Below are 14,150 nucleotides of genomic sequence, written 5' to 3'. Positions count from 1 at the left end.
CTCACCGCCGCCCGCCCGCCGAGGAGGCGATGATGACACGCCGCCCGCAGCCGCCCCGAGGCGCCGGGCGGGCCGTTTGCTGACCGGATCGCGGTTGCCCGCCAGCGTGTCCGCGGCGCCGCCGCCAGCATGGGCTGTGCCCCGAGCATCCACATTTCCGAGAGCCAGTCGGTGCACCGCAGCAGCAAGGAGGCCGACGACGCGCCGGGACCCGCGGCGCCGCCACTGTCGCCTGGGGAACCCAAGGGGTCGCGGCCCCGGCCGGGTCTGAAGACGGCGCCCTCCAGCCGGGTCCACGTCGCCGGCCTCGCGGAGCCGGAGCCTCGCGACGATAAGGTAATAGGCGCAGGGGAAGAGGGTCCGGCCCCCGACGGGCAGCAGCTTTCCACGGGGACCTCGGTGCCCTGTCGCCCCGCTTTGGAAAGCTTTTTTTGACACTTGGCCCCCCACCCCTCCGAGCCTTGGGCGTTCTTCATAGAGGAACTAGCCTGGAGCCCTGAATTCGTGTAGATCGGGGCGTCCTCAGAGCGGCGTCGTGGGACGTCTCCCGCGGGGGGCCCCGCGGTGACCGTGACCGAGACGTGCGTGCAGCGGGCTTTACACGCTGCCTAACCTGGCGCCCCCTGGAAGCGTTCAGTCTCCGCGAACTTTGTCCTCTTGTCTCCTGAGGTTGAAAGGGAAGGGCAGCCCGCGCGGGGCTCAGACCGGACCCCCTTTGTCAGCTTTGCACGTGTAGTTGCAGTTTTCCTTTTTTGGGGGGCGGAGGGGGACGAAGGGAGCTTAGGAAAATGTAGTTCTGCAGCGGCTTTACTTTTGCTTCAGTGCACGTTGTTTCGAGGCTCGCGTTTAATAGCATGAATACTGTATTCAGAGCACATGTAATTAGAAAATACTGTCGGCAACGCGATTTTTTGAAGCATTCAGCAGAACGAAGTTAATGTTTTATTAAACGCTCTTAGTACGGCGGGCCTTTGTGACCTCCCCTCCTGGAAAAATTGCATGTCTTCTTCTCCAGGATGTATTTGCATTTGCATTGTGTTTTCTTAGTTTCTTAGTTTTTGAAAGAAAATAAAAACAAGAAAGAGAAAAACTATTCATGAAGACGAGTGGCAGCAACTTTCCAGTTCTTTGACTTGAAACTTTAGAGCTGGAATTCATGTGTGGTTTTATTGAACAGGGGGATTTGTAAAGATTATCATCCCTCTGGTGGCCTAGCCTGTAGGGAGTTGCACTGCTTAAGCAAAGGGTGCACCTCCCCGGCAGTTAGAATCCTCCAGCGTCTCTTCCTATGCCTGTATAAACTACAAAACCCAGTGGAGTGTCACCTGTGAAGCTGTTCTGACTCCATAACATTGAATTTGAGCCATTATCCCCCTTTTAAGAGTCACTTGAGTGACTTGAGTCCCTTTTCCATCTTCTATTTCTGGCCATCCTGGTGATACTTTTTCCATTGTGAAAAGCCTGTTTTAGGGTGGCACAATAATACTGAAATGATTTACTCTAAGTGTAAATTCAGCTATGTTCTGATGATCAGTAGTTGGATTTCTTTTATAGATTCGTTGAAGACGGCTGTGGATGGTTTATGATTATTAACCCAAGTTGCTTGTAATATCAGCCTGTTTGTACGTTAAGCCTACTAACTGGTATTAAAAGAAAGTCATTTCCCAGTGTGTAGAAGATGTAGGTGAAAACTTTAACAACTTTTACCTATATTTGATCTCAACCTGATGGAAATTTTGCAGTAACTAATATTGAACTTTTAGGACATTAGTGTATTCCTTTTTGAAAGAGGCCTACATGTGAAAAGTTATCTTAATAGCTTTTGTAACCGTGTGACTTGTAAGTATTATGAGGACAGAAACTTGCTGTTTTGTTACTCACAGTGCCTTTAGCCCCTCAGAGAGACGCTGCTTCCAACATTCTGTCCCATGGTCAGACCATTTATCCTGAGCTGAGATCCAAGGAATGAATACACATACATGGTTACATGAACGCCTTATCCAGAAGCGTGCACATAACCCACTGCTACTGAGTCGGCTTCAACTCATAACGACCCTCCATGAACTGCCAAAGCTGTCAGTCTTCACTGCAGGGGATTGCTCATCTTTTTCTCTTAAAGCAACTGATGAACTCCAACTTCTGACCTTTTGGTACCTTGTCACCAAGGGTGCCTTGGCATACATGTAATAGGTGCTAAAGAAATGCTTGTTGGATTTATTTTTGACTGTTAACTGTGAATGATTAAACATTTTCAGTCACTGGTATTTGGCTCTGTAAAACTTCAGGCATGGCCTTTAAAATAATTAATGCTAACCCTTGAACAACATTTGTTTGAATTGCTTGTGCCACACTCATGGAGTTTTCCTGTTGCTTTTGTGGTGAGCTCAAGTGTTTACAGTATCTGCTTAAAATGCCTGTGACACTTAACTGTCTCCACATGAGCAGTTCATCTCTCCAGCAAATTGTATGCAGTAAATGACTGCTCCAGTAGAGAATAATTGGTGCACCGCGGCTTAGTTATAAGCGGATAGTTGGGACGCTTGAGCTCACTGCTCACCACACCTCTCACCGCCCTTGAGTCGGAGCTGATTCATAGCTGACCCTCCAGTGGGTTTTCTGAAACTGTAAATCACACCGTAGAAGATTGCCCATCTTTGTCACAGGAGCGGCTGGTGGATTTAAACTGCTGTTTTGAATTAGCGCAAGTCCCTACGGACAAGGCCACCAGAGTTCCCTGTAACAGAAACAAGGTGTGAGGCAGAAGGGAGGTTTTGGGAGGAAGACCTCTCAAAACAAGTATAACAGGACCCATGCATTCCAAACCAGTATTGTTCAGAGATGAACTATACTAATATTTCTAGCAGAGCTCTGATGGCCTACTGGTAGGTAAGAAGTTGTGCTGCAGTCTCAAAGGCATGTGGTTCCAATCCACACGGGAGAAGTATGGACAGACGGTCTCCTCCGGGCGGCAATTTACTGTCTCTGGAAATCTGCTGGAGGTTCAGCTATCAGTTGGTTCCACCTTGATGGTAAACAAGAAGAAATATCAACTGTAGAAATAGTAGTTGTTGTTGTTGTTTAATGCCGTCGAGTCGTAGACTACTCATAGCGACCCTATGAACAAACAGCCTGAGCACTGTTCATACATAGAGTTTCCAGAGGAAAGCCATTTTGGAAGTGGATGCCGCTCCTGCTTCCAGGCTTGATTTAGTCTGGAAGCTCCAGCCAACACTGTCCACCATGGGTGCCCATTACCATGATTGGCACATCACTGTCACAAGCTTCAGCATCACAGCAACCACGAGTTACCTCTGTACAGCAACACACAGACCAGTGCTAGACCACCTAGAAGAATGTTTGACAGGAAGACAATTTGAACCTGGCCGAGGGCCACAGATGACAGTCACCCACCTTCGGCTTGGTAGCACAGCTTCCTTCCACTAGGCCAACGTAGCTCTCTCTTGGTCGTCATCATTAGGAATAGTACTGTTTGTTATTCACTAATTACATACTTTGAGACTAGATTTAAGTTACAGATATTTGCAGATAGACTTGTGAAGCAATATTATAGTTAGTTGCCTTCAAGGCAGTTCTGACTCATATTGATCTGGTGTATGTCAAAGGAGAACTGCATTTTTCTCTTGGGTTCAGTGGTTTTTGTTGTTGTTGTGTATGTATGAGTGTGTGAGGGACTGGATCTTCTAAAATTAGTGTTAAATATACGCTGAAAATTTAAAAAAATACATAATGAGAGAAGAAAATTAGGAACATCTAGCCATTTAACAAAATCAAATTATGATATTATTTAATTCCTTGACATTAATAGAGGCGCATTAGTGGCATAATGTGTTTGGAGTTACACTGCCTCTCTGGTTTTGGATCTACCATCTGTGCTGAGGGAGAAGAGTGGACAGTCTTTTCCCATGTGATTTACAGCCTCAGAAAACCAATGGAGGGTCAGCCAAGAGCTGGTTTCAACTCTGTGGCAATGAGTTGAGTTATAGTAATATTTCAAGATCCAATAGAGCTTGTTAAAAAGTATTTCTTAAAGCTGCAGAAAGTCAGCCTGATTACAGAATTTCCACAAGAAAGTGGAAGTATTTTTATTCTTATAGTGAGTATTGGTTCATGGAAAATCGTTGAGAAATTGGTAATTAATTGCATGCCAGATAATTAAGCATTGTGGACCCTGCACCATAGCTTTCCCCCACAGTATGTTCCATTAAGCAAACTATGTATTGCTTAGGATGGGCAGTCTCCTCCTATGTCATTTATTGCCTTCTGAAAACCCACTCAGGTTTTCACATAGGTTCAGCTATGGGTTGTACACATCAACAACAAGAAGTATTAAGGGAGCTCTAGTGGCCTGGTCTCTAGGGAATTGTGCTGGTAACCCACAGGCTGTGCCTCTCTGGCAGTTCACATCCACCGATTGCTCTGTAGGAGAAAGATGAGCAATCTCCTCCTATGCAATTTACAGTCTGAGAAACTCAGAGGGTCAGCTATGAGTTGGTTGCAATTCACTGACAATGAGAGAGGATAAATAGTATTAAAAGAAAGAATTCCATGGTTAAGTAACTCTGGGAAATGCTGGTCTGAACTAAAGTCAGCAGCTTTCTGTAATACATGACTTGTCAGAAAACTTGTGTACCGTCAAGTTGGAACCAACCCATAGCTGACCATCTGGCAGGTTTTCAGAGGTAGTTAGTTACACTGGAAGAGATTGTCAGAAAACTTAGTTTCTAAAAATACAGAATCACCAAGTGTTGTTTTAGTGTGTGACACTTTCCTCAAATTTGGAATTATAGAACTCTTTTATTAGGAATATTTTAGTAGGCCACATATTAAGAAATGATCTTTGTATGAGATACCAATATTCAAAGTACAAGAAATACTCTTTTTTTAAATTGAGATTTTATTATAAGTTTATAAAGAACTTGAATTTCATTCATTCATTCATCATTGTGGCACACAAAAAATACTCTAAACAATGAAACTCAGTAAATGTAATTTGCTTCTTAATGATTCCAAAGGTACTTGAGAATCTTGGACTATATTAGGCTGGTTTGTCTTTATGAACTTACTTAGGTATTACTAAAAATATTCTGGCTGTTTATTCATTTCAGGAGTTATGGACTACTTGGTTAAAGATAATGAATGCTGTGTTCAGTTTGAACACTTGCTGTTTTGTTTTGTTCTTAATCAGTATAAACTCTTAACTGCAACATTTCAGTATTTCCTTTTTAGTCTATGAGTTTGCACTATTTTCCCTCTCATAGTTAGGGCTCGAGGTGTCCTTGAGAGATTTTGGCATGGGGAAAGGAGTAACAGGAGATACTATCCTCATACTCTTTGCTTTTCAAACACCAGTCTGATGGGGTGACTGATGCAACTCCACCCCGCCTCTCCATATCTCCCACTGTGTTTCACTAATCAGTTTTGTGAGGGTGGCAGTCTTTATGGGCTTGTTCACACATCTCTTCCCCAGGCCCAGCACACTGTAACCGTAAAAGTATGTTGAGTGGACAGTCGTGTGAAATGAACTGTAGAAATGGAAATTTTATCCCATATAAAGAAGAAAGAGAAACCATTTTTTGCTGGAGTGGAAGTTTAGAATTTGCATTTGGTTTTGTGGCAGCATCTGGTTATTGCTCCTTCAGAGAATTCGGATCCAGGGGATAATTTCTTTCCACTCTGGAGCACAGAGTGGATTTCCCTATAAAGATATAAAGCTTAGTGCCGCAAATGGGGAGAACACACAGGTGAGCGTAGTGTAGCCACACGTCACCCTCTTACCCAGTGTTAACTGCTCTCGACACTGGGAATCATCTTAGCCTGGCTCTCCAGTTTGCCTGCTTCTTTTCTTTTCATTGCTAAATGAAAAAGTCCATAGTTCAGACTCATCAGCTTCCCTGGGGTTCGAAAAGGATGAAGACATGTTCTTTTGTTAAATATGCAGTTTTGAGAACCTGGTGGAGGATCATTCTCTGAATTAAAAAACCATTTGGTTTACAATGTGGAATAATTGATATTTTTTACAAAAAATATCTACTTTTGTAAACTAAAACAAAGTTTGCTTTGTATGCAAATCCTCCTTCTCTGACTTTTTTCCCCACTAGGGGTCATTGTCATTGGCCTTTGGTAGATTATATGAAAAAATGAGATTGAACTTTCTCCTTCAGTAATAAACAACTATAATTTCTTTCTGGAGCTCAGGAGTCAGGAGGGTTGGTTGTGTGTTTTGGTGGGTTTTATTTTTTTATGATTTTCTATTGTGATTTTATCAAAAGTTTACAGACAACTTGGATTCCCATTCATTCATTTTGCACATTTTTCTCACTACCCCCACCCCCCGGTTCATTTTACTGTTTAAAAAATTCGTTCATTTTTACACAATTTCCCCACCTTCACCCCCTCCAGTTCTCTTTGCTATGCATCTCTTATTCTGTACTGCTGTGGGTCATGAGTTTTTAATCATTGTATTTTTGTCCCATTCAGTATATAGAATCTTATTATCATCTTGTCAGGCAGACAACTATAGGCATACTTTTATTGTTTGTTTTAAATGTTGTTGCAGATATAAAATACTTTGTAGCATATGTTTTTTCAGTGATTAATTTTATAACCCTAATTTTAAATGTAGTTGAAGATACATATTATCAACGTCACAACTCTGCTTGTTCAGTCTTGCTCCAGGCCAGCCCTGCCTCTCTTTGCTGAAATGAGAGTTTTGATGGGACTTGTGGTCTCTTCTGGCACAGATCTTCCCTGTGAAGTGGCTTGTGACACTAGTTTTCCCCTGGCTGACTTGCCCATTTGGATCAGGTCTTCCCCTAAATAGGGGAAGGTTCGTGATGTCAGGAGGCCACAGGGTGAGGCACACGTCTCAGAATAACCTAAAATACTTTAGAGGACAAAATGTTTTTAAAAGTTACAGTTAAAAACCCAAAACAAAACAGAGAGAAGTTACTTAGGATATGAGTAAGTGTTCAAGGTCACCAGCTTCATCCTTGTGTCTGTCTTCTTACAGGCAGCAAGTAGATGGTAGACTCAGAGGTTTGGGTGCAGCAGGGATGGTTCTAGATACCCTGAGAAGTGTTATCTGCAAATGTTACAATCATCTGCGACCTTGTGAGTTGGCTAGTATCATTTCCCTTTTGCACATAAAATATCAGAGTTTAGAAAGGGACAGGGTCTTGCAGTTAAGCCGGGATATAAACCCAAACCCATTGTCTCTGGACCCTGATCCTCTGAGTTGTTTAAAGCCTGTGCTCTTTTAACCATTTCATCTCCATGCCCCTCTCGACTTCTCTGTTGGCCACATACAGACTTTAAGGAGGCATTCTAAATCTGTAATGTCAGATTTTGTTCACTCTTGAATTATAACTGGGGAAACTAGTGGTTGCTCTATTTTAGGTTCCCATTTCTGGAAGTGACAGCCATCTTTGACTTTTTCAGTTAACTCCATAAGTCAGGCATCCTGTGACACCCCCTCGGGAGCTTTTCCCCCCTTACCCTTTCCTGCTCAGTCTACAAGCAGCCTTACCCGAAGGCTTTCTGGAAGCCAGTTCCTCCTGTGGATCTTTGCCTGGAGAGAGAGGCCCACCGCCCTACTCCAGTTCTGCATGGACACATCTTTCTAGTGTTCTTCAAGGCCCAGCTGATACCTTACTTGGACTGGCTTGCACTTTCCTTTTTCTGTTTGCAGAACTTCTGCTATAGCCCTTGTGGCCCTTAGATTTCTATCTTGATCCTCCTGCTGGATTATAAACTGCTTGAGGGCAAGAACTGTGTCCTAATTTTATTACAGGCCCCAAAGTGCTTGTTACATTCAGTGTATATTTGAATAAACACGTTAGTCTTTAAGGCTTAAAGCCTGTTTTGTATTCCTGTTTTGTGGTTAAGTAAATTTTACTTTAAATTTAATAAAAATTGTTGGGTTGTGTTGTAGGTGTTTAAACATAAAGCCAAAATATCCTAAAGGCAGTGATTAATCTGCCTGGTGATTAGTAAAGCTTTTGCCTCTCATTCTGACTATGTTAGGGTTGAGCAATGTTCCTGGGTCTCCTCCTTGTATCTGCTTTGTTTGGTAAGAAGAGTATGAAGTATCATGACAGAGAGCTGTTTTGACAAGTTTTGTATTGCAGTTTCTTAGCTACAGGCACCATATTCAGTTTGTCACAATTTCCCCAAACTAAGATGGCTTCAGAGAACTTGGTAGTACTTTTTTTGTGTATGTGTTAAAAATATGCTTTAGACTGATGAATGAATTATTTTACTATGTATTGTATCTCCCTCTCATATCTGTCTTGTGAGTTTAATAATTATTCCACCCCTTCTCAATCTTCATGGGCAACCCAAAAGGATGGTGATATGTTATCAGTTTGCATATTGACTTCAGTGTTTGGAATTCCAAGAGCCTGGCTTACTGTCTCCAGTGTTCTAGCCCTTGCTTTGTCTTCTTGGGTCTAGAAGGTTCTCAGTGCAGTGACCTTGAGTCCAAAGGACTAACTCTGCTCTTAGTTTTTTTTTAATGATATTGAAGTTCCTCTCTGTACTCTGGGAGTGACCAATTTCTATTAAGGGGGTCCTTGCACCTTATTTGCATAATCTCTCATCTGCAAAGGTTCCATTTACCTTATTTGCATTAGCTGGCTGTCTAATCCCCTTGGTGAGTCACAAGTACCCTATTTGTGCAGTTCTACCCATTTTGTTACAAACCATGGCGAGGCAGACTATAACAGCAGTTTGTTGTTGTTGTCTTAATTGTTATTGTTGTTACATGCTGTCAAGTTGAGCAACAGATCTGAACCCATTCCTCACCTCACTTGAGCCCACTGCTGCAATCATTGGTCAGTACATCTTGCGAAGGGTCTTCCTTTATTTCACTGACCCTACACCTTTCCAAATATGATGTCTGTCTCCAAGGAATAGCGTCACCTAGCAACCTGACCAAAGTACATGAGATGAAGCTTTGTTATCCTTACCGCCATGGAACATTAAGGCTGCACTTTCTCCAGGACACACATCTGTTTGTTCTTTTGGCACTCCATATTTAGTACTCTTCTCCAACACCACTGTTCAAAGGCATCAGTTCTTTTTCTGTCATTCTTATTCATTGTACAGCTTTCAGATGCCTAGCAAGTGATTGAAAAGATAATGGTCTGAATCAGGTGCACCTTAGTCCTCAAACTAATATCATTGCTTCTTAGTAATTTGAAGAGGTTTCTGCCTGCAGACTTGACCAGTGCAATGTATCTCCTGATCTCCTGACTGCTGCTGGTACTGAGGATGTTGACTATGGATTCAAATAAGATGAAATTGTTGACAACGTCTCAATTTTCTATATCATGATGTTGCTGATTGGTCTAGTAGTAAGGATTTTGATATTGAGATGCTGTCCATATGGAAGGCTATAGTTTATCTTCTACAGTAAACCTTTCAAGTCCTCCTCACATTTTTAGTAAACAAGGTTACATTATTTGCATAATGAAGGTTGTTGATGAGACTTACTCTGATCCAGCAGCATCTTCCTCTGGTGCCACATTTTTCTTCATAGAGTCCAGCTTCTTGGACAATTTGCTCAGCGAAAGGATACATCTCTGGCACACACCTTTCCTTTTAAAACATGCAGTGTTCTCTTGTTGGGCAACAGCTTCTTGGTCTACATAGTCTCACATTTCAAAGGTAAATTTATTGATACATTTCTGTTGATTTTTATAAAGCAGATATCTTCATTCTTACATATTCCTGTATCTTCACACCCTAGCATTTTGTAAAAATTACTAAGAGTCAGCAAAGATGAACCAATTGTATGCCATGAATTTACCACTTAGATTCCGCAGTTGATATTTTCCAGTATCATGATGGCTGTAGCTTAGTTTGTTGTTTTTGCTTTATCCTATCTATCCATCCATCAATCCATTTTAATTTTTGGATTTATTTCACACTAGGTCTCACAGATATCATTGTATTTAATCCCTAGACACTTCAGTTGCATGTAATTTACCTGAGTTCAACTTTATTTTTTCAAGTAACAGACTGAAATGCACATTTAAATGTATCATTCATGAATTCTGAAAAATCTGGAATTTTCACACTTGTATAACACAGACTTCCTGTTAAGATATAAAACATTGTTCTCTTCCGGTTACTGCAGCACTGAGTACCATGAGCAGCAGAGTCTCTAGTGACATGCTTTACAAGGTGGTGTGGGAAGCCCTGCACGGAAACCAATATAGGTCCAGAAGGGTTTTGGAAACAGTGAAGCTGAAGATCAATTTGAAGAGCTAGGACCCTCAAAAGGACAGATACTTCTTGGGGGCCATCAGGCTTCAGTCCACCCCATGCCCTATATTTCAGTGTGTGTTCCTGAGGATCTTCAGCACTGCGATGATGCCAACTCTGTGGAAGTACCCCAAATGGACTACTTTCCCCCCAAAGCACTGAAAAACAAAAGTAAGAAGCTGGCCATGAAATATGATGGAATCTTACTTTTTTATTACAAAACAACTAAAAAGAAGATACACTATGTTATCATTGCCCTCAAAAGACCTCTTGCATTTTCCTTATCTTTTCTCCCACCTACCCAGAGATAGACACATTTTCGACTTTTTCCCAATTTTATAGATTATTTTACCCTATACTAGAACTTCATATAAATGCAATCATAAGATATGTATTCTTTAAGTCTTCTTTACTCCATATTTTTGAGATTCATCTGTGATGCATATGTCAGTAGTAAGTTTTCTTTGCTGATTAATATTCTGTTATATGAATATATCATAATTTGCATATGTGTTCTGATAATAGACACCAGAGATGTTTATAATTTATTACTGTTATCACTAAACTTCTTAGGGATGTAGTTATAGAAGCTACTGTGTAGACATATAATTTTATTTATCTCGGGTAAATACAAAAGGTGGAATTGCTAGGTCATATAGATGTATATTTAGCTTATAAGAAACTACCTGAGTTCCCTCTCCAATTCAGAAATTGTTATATCATTTTGCATGCTTACTGACAATGTATAATGAAAGTTTTGGTTGCTTCACATCCTTGCTGCCATTTGCTGTTATCTGTTTTAATTTAGCTGTTCTGGTATGTGTGAGGTTTTGACTTGCATTTTCTTTTTTTTTTTTTGACTTGCATTTTTCTTAGTGACAAATTATTTGGAGTGCTTTTTCCTTGGACTTTTTATATCACTTCTTTGGTGAAGTTTTTAGTTACTTTTTTTAAATTAAAAGAAAACAATTATCATTATGAATTTTGAGTAGGACAGACCTTACTAACATAGCCGTATAAGTATTTCCCATAAAGGAAAAATGTCCAGGAATTCAACTCATGGAAAAACAAACTTTTCATTAATACAAGAGCTGAAAATAAAACATTTAAAAAAAAAAGAAAGTAAAACTTCAGACTGGAAGAAGTAATTTGCAAAACATATCATCAGTAAGGGATTAGAATACAGAATATGTAGAGAGAGAGCTCTTAACAGGTTACTAAGCAAAGGACAACCAGCCAATCTGAAAATTGCACCAATCGGACAAGTGTGTCTCTAAAGAGAAACCCCAATGACTAATAATATAGAATGCTCTTCAACCTCAATGGGGAAATGCAATTGAAAACCACAGTAAAATAACATTTTTTTTTTTTTAAATAACATTTTACACACACCAAATTAGCAAACACTTAAAAGCCTTGCAGTGTTTTGAGGAATTCCTCAACACTGCAGAAGAATGTATCACTTTGGGAAACTAATGGCTTATGAAGTAGAGTTAAATATGTGACCTTGTCACTTAGTGATTACACTCCTATAAAATCTTACTCTGCTTCATGGACTCAGAAAGAAATATAACAATGTTCGTAGCACTGTTAATTTCAGTAGCAAACTATTGAATATAGTTCATTTGTTTATCTCTAACATAATGATAATCAAGTTATGATACATGCAAAGGAAAGCTGTACGGCTATGAAAAGGAATGAACTACAAGTATCAACATAGGCTAGTCTCAAAAGCTTAATGTTAAGTGAAGTTATGGGAAAATCTATAAGCTATAATTAATTTAATAGGAAATTTTAATAGCTAAACAATGTATTGTGGCTTAGCAGTAAGGAGTTACACTGCCAATCCAAAGGCACGGTTCACATCTACCTGGAAGTGAAGGATAATTGGTCTCCTCCCATGCGATTTATTGTTTCTGAAAATCTACTTCTTAGGTGCCGTCAAGTCACTTGCGATTCATAGTGACCCTATGTACCAAGAGCCCTAAACCCTGCTCTATCCAGTGCCAACCTTGTTGTCTCCAACACACCTACTCCCATTACTCAAATCACTGAATCGATCTATCTCATCGAGGATCTTCCTCTCTTATTCTGTCCTTCCACTCTCCAAAATATGATGTCCCTCTCCAAGGACTGGTCTCTCCTTGCAACATGCCCAAAGTATGTCAGATGAAGCTTCATAATCCTTGCCTCCAAGGTGCACCCCAGTTTTACCCTTTCCAGGACAAACCTGTTTGTTCTCCTAGCAGTCCATGGTATATTCAGCACTCTTCTCCAGCACCACAGCTCAAAGACATCAATTCTTTTTCCATCATCCCTGGTCATTGTCCAGCTCTCTGATGCATAGCATGGAACTGCAAAGACTATAGCACAGATCAGACTGGAGACTAAGGTGACCTCCCAGCGCAATTCATCTCTTGATTTCCTGGCTGCTGGTACCAAGAGTGTTGATTGTGGAGCTAAACAAACTAAAACTGTCAACAATCTCGATCTCTTCACCATTCATACTGATGCTGCCAATTGGCCCAGTGGTGAGAATCTTTGTTTTTTTGATGTTGAGCTTCAATCTATACTCTGATGCCACATTCCTTCTCATACAGCCCAGCGTCCCAGATGATCTGTTCTGCAAATAGATTGAAAAGATATGGAGACAGAATTCATCCCTGGCAGACCCCCTTCCCAATTTTGAACCATGCCTTGTCTCCTTCCTCTATTCTGACGACTGCCTCTTGGTTCAAGTATAGATTTTGCATAAGCACAATCAAATGTTCTGGGATTCCTATTCTTCTCAGAGTCAGCCATAGTTTATTGTGATCCACACAGTCAAAAGCCTTTCCATAGTCAATAAAACACAGATAGACATTCCTCTGATAATCTCTGCTTTCAGCCAAGATCCATCTAACGTTATAATATCCCTAGTACCACAGAATCTTCAAACTCAGCCTGCACATCTGGCAGTTCCTTGTTGATGTGTTGCTCCAGTCGTTTTTGGATAATTTTCAGCAGAATCTTCTTTGCATGTAATATTAATGATATTGTTCTAGAATTTCCGCACTCTGTTGGGTCAGCTTTCTTTGGAATGGGAACAGTATAGATCTCTTCCAGTCAGTTAGCTAGGTGGTTGTCCTCCAGATTTCTTGGCACAACTTAGCACATCCAGGGCAGTGTCTGTTTGTTGAAATATGTCAGCTGGTATGACATCAACTCCTGGAGTCTTGTTTTTTTGCCAATTCTTTCAGAGCATCTTTAACTTCTTCCTTCATCACCACAGACTCTTGCTCATATGTTGTTTCATGACACAGAAGACTGTATCAGCCAATTCCTTCTGGTATGGTGACTTTATATACTCTTTCCATCTTATTTTAATGCTTCTTGGATCATTTAACATTCTGCTCAAAGCATCCTTAAATATTGCCACTTGTGGCTTGAATTTTCTTTCCATTCCTTCAGCTTAAGAAATGCTGAGTGAGTTTGGCCCTTTTGATTTTCTGATTCCAGCTCTTTGCACATTTCATTACAATACCTTGCTTTGTCTGCCCACATTGCCTTCAAGGACCAGTTATGAATTGGTTCCAACTCAAGCATACATTAACAATAATGTACATAGTTGGGGAAGCTCTGATAATGTCTGTAAGGAGGTGTGCTACTATCCCAAGGGTTGCTTCTCTGATGGTTCAATTCCACCAGCTGCTCTAAGGGAGAAAAATGGGGAGTCTCTTCTTGTGAAGTTTGCAGCCTTGGAAATCCATTGGAGGATAAGCTATGAGTCCGGACCATCTCAGTGGCAATGATATATGTGTATGTGTTTTTGTGCATGTGTGTAACTCTTATTTCTTTATATGTGTTGTTGTTATGTGCTTTCA

The sequence above is a fragment of the Elephantulus edwardii genome, unplaced genomic scaffold (genome assembly GCF_000299155.1).
Source record: "Elephantulus edwardii isolate Elephantulus edwardi_28Jun2011 unplaced genomic scaffold, EleEdw1.0 scaffold00041, whole genome shotgun sequence".
NCBI lineage: Eukaryota > Metazoa > Chordata > Mammalia > Macroscelidea > Macroscelididae > Elephantulus > Elephantulus edwardii.
Note: the sequence above shows the minus strand (reverse complement) of the source record.